Source organism: Myxine glutinosa, chromosome 1 (assembly GCF_964187855.1).
Source record: "Myxine glutinosa chromosome 1, kmMyxGlut1.1, whole genome shotgun sequence".
Lineage (NCBI taxonomy): Eukaryota > Metazoa > Chordata > Myxini > Myxiniformes > Myxinidae > Myxine > Myxine glutinosa.
Genome location: NC_136261.1, coordinates 381,023,511 through 381,027,386, shown reverse-complemented (window position 1 = coordinate 381,027,386; position 3,876 = coordinate 381,023,511).

Sequence of the window (3,876 nt, the reverse complement as noted above, 5' to 3'; positions counted from 1 at the left end):
CGATGAAAGTTGCCGTTTATAAAACGAAATGAATTCTCAAAGGCCTGTAACTTCAAGTCCATTGAGATTTATTTTTTTTAAATCGCGGCATGGTCAGTCATACACCGCCCGGAATAACAGACGGGAAAATGCCGAGATATATTAAAAATTCGTCCATTTGATGACAATCGTCACGATGAAATATTTAATTTATACGTCGTCACAATAATGTGGAGAGAGGAGCATAGCTTCGTTCACGTGTCGCTACACACGGGAAATTGCCGAGATATATTTTTTTAAAATCGCGGCATGGTCATGGCATGGAAAAATAACATCAAGTAATCGAATCAATAGGAATGTCCTCTTCCTATAACATCGAAGTTATAGGCACAGCTGCATCTCGGCATTGTGTAACATCGACGCGGCTTTTGTTTTAATTAAAACTTTTTGTGCTTGTTTTTTTTTGTTTGTTTTGTTTTTCCCTCAGAAGAGATATCAACATCTACCTCAGCGAATGTCAATCGCGGTGTCAGTATTTGATGAACTTATAAAGGCTTAGGTGACTTATAAGTGTGACCAGCATGTGCACGGGATTCTTCCCAGAAGAATGAGTGGTCGCATTAGCTTGTACGACTTAAAATGAGCGAGTTTTGTTTTCACGTTTGGGCCAGTTTTACATGTTGTATCCCTAAGGAATGAAACGAACGTTTTTCCTTGCTTACAATTTTATTTGAAGTCGCACATGCCTCAAAATACACTAGAATTGAACGCTGAATCCGAAAATGTAAGTGAAATTGCCTTGTTTTTTAAGCATTATCTTCTATATATTCTAAATATATATCTGTGCAGTGTCTGTCTTGTGTTGTCTTGTCTTGTGTTGTCACTGAACTACTCCCTCAAAATTTTGTAAAATCGTACGATTTCAACCTGACCCACGGCGGGAGTATGCGCTCCACTGAGTGGCGTTCTAGTTTCATTTATGAATATCATCACAAAAGGTGCTGTTTTTGGAGATTGCAGATGTTACATGTACTCCATTGAATGGCAAAAGCGTGGATTGCCACACATCCACATTTTGGTCTGGCTTAAGGATAAGATTCGTCCAGCTCAGGTAGATGATATCATCAGTGCAGATATTCCAAGTCCTACCGAGGACAAAGTATTGCACGAAGTAGTGGTGAAGCACATGCTCCATGGTCCCTGTGATTAGAGGATTCTTAATCATTACTGATCATTATGTTTCTTCTTATGTCTTTCAGACCGTGTTCATTGTTGAAGTTGCAATAAACCGCCAACTGGATTAACAGAGAGAACTGGTCTTATTTATGAACACGGTCCATTGACCTGCCGAGAGAGGTAACGCCTACCAGGAGCAAAGCTCCCGCCATTATGGCCCAAAGGGTCACATGAGCATGCAAGCCTCCTCACTACGATTGCCACAACCTTGGAGGTAACACATGGAAACGTTCCCACAATTGTGTCCTCGACAGTCGAGTTTATGCACTTCGTGTCACGTGGTCACATCAACACTCATTCTCCTTGCATGAAAGCGGGAAAATACACAAAACGATACCCCAGACCTCTTCTTACAGTAACTCAGACAGATCAGGATGGATATACTTTGTACAGAAGAAGAAAGCCAGGTGATGGGGGCTTCACCACTACTCTCAGAGTGAAACAACAAGAAATTGTCATTGACAACCAGTGGGTGGTGCCCTTCAACCCTCTCCTTTCATGCATCTTCAAATCACACATCAATGTTGAAGCATGCTACTCAGTCAAGTATGTCTTGAAGTACATCAACAAAGGTACTGATCAGGCAGTCTTTGGTCTGCAGAGAGAGGAAACCAAAAATGATGAGGTATCAGCATATCAGATGGGTCGTTACATCAGCAGTAATGAGGCTGTGTGGCGTATTCTCAACTTTCCCATTCATGAACGCCACCCCAGTGTTATGCATCTTGAGATCCATTTGGAAAATGGGGAAAGAGTTTACTTCACAGAAAAAAACCACGCTGCAGCGAGCCCAGCAGCCACCTAGGACCAAACTAACTGCATTCTTTGATTTGTGCAAACAGGATTCCTTTGCTAGAAGTCTTCTCCACTGGGAAATGCCTGGATATTACACCTGGCAAGAAGGGAAAAAGGCATTTCAGCGAAGAAAGCAAGGTGCAACAATCCCTGGACACCCTCACATCAGATCCAGTCAAGTGTTAGGTCGTGTCTACACTGTTCATCCCAGCAACTCTGAGAACTTTTATCTCAGACTCCTCCTGCACAACATTCATGGTCCAACCTCATTCCAGGATCTCAAGACAGTTGCTGGATATGTCTGGGCAACATACCTTGAAGCTTGCCTGAGAAGAGGTCTCTTGGAAGATGATGCACACTGGAACAGTATCTTGGAAGAGGCTGCAGTCTCGCATTCTCCAAGCAAGATGAGGAGCCTCTTTGCTGTCATTATCTGTGCCTGTTCACCATCCAACCCTGAGCAACTTTGGCATAATCACCAGGACAGCATGACTGAAGACATACTGTATCAAGCACAACAAGATTCAAAAAAACCCAAACCTTCAGTTTACCTCTGCCATGTACAACCAAGCACTGGTACTCATTGAAAATACTGTACAGTCGATGGCTGGCAAGGATCTTCAACAGTGTGGACTGCCTGCTCCTGTACGAACTGAACCTGCAACTCTCAGTCGAGAGATGCTTCAGGCAACCACCTATGACATTCAACAGCTGCAACAGTATGTCCACCAAAATGAACCACTCTTGGTTCCAGATCAAAAAGAAGCTTATACAAGGATCAAACAATTGCTGACATCTGACTTGGGTGGAATTGTTTTCCTTGATGCCCCTGGTGGAACAGGCAAAACGTTTTTGATCAACTTAATTTTGGCACAAGTTCGTTCACTCCAGCAGATTGCTATGGCAGTGGCCTCATCTGGAATTGCTGCAACTTTGTTCACAGGTGGCAGGACTGCTCATTCTGCCTTTAAGCTGCCACTCAACCAGGCCCACAATGAGTCCTGTGTGCAATATTGGCAAAGGATCTGGACAGGCACAGGTTCTAAAGCAGGCCAAGCTGATAGTATGGGATGAGTGCACAATGTCTCACAGACTTGCATTTGAGGCTCTCGATCGCACCTCACAGGATCTCAGAGGTAACACTAAAATCATGGGTGGAGTCACACTCTTCTGAGCATAAGAGAGTGTAAGAGACCTTGAGCACAAGAGAGGGTGAAGAGAACAGAGAGAGGGAGTGAAAGAGCAGCAGCGCAGGATTTTAGGACCTGTGGGCTGATGCCGTGAGGTCCATTTGCAGAATCAGAGTCGAGGGTTGACAGAAATTTCTCCACCTTGTCAGGAGAAAAAAAACACTAGAGTCCAGGAGCAGCTGGATATGACTGGGTACGGTGGGTACAGAGAGGGATGGGTTTGGGACGCAATATTTGGAGGCAAACACAGAGTTGAGGCATTCAGCTTTTTCACGAGCAGAGTCAGCTGTGTATCCGTTTGAGGTAAGCGAGGGGATGGAGGGGGAACAACAAATACCAGAAACAGATTTGACCAGACGCCACCAGGATTTGGAAGAGGGGGGCAGGTTTGAGAGTTCAGTATTGAGAGAGGAGAGATATTGTTTCCTGGCTCTCCGGAGTGTGGACACACACTAGTTTCGGGCTTTGTGAAAGGAAATGAGATTTCCTTCCATTGGATTTGCTTTCCAGGAGGCGAAGGCAAGTTGTTTCTGGGCAACAGCCTCACCACAAGATTCCGTGAACCATGGTCGGGAGGAAAGGTATGACAACTGAAGACGAGGTGGGATAAATCTGTGCATGAGAGAGAGCAATTTACTTTGGAAGAATTCCCAGGATGAGTTGATGTCAGAGGTGG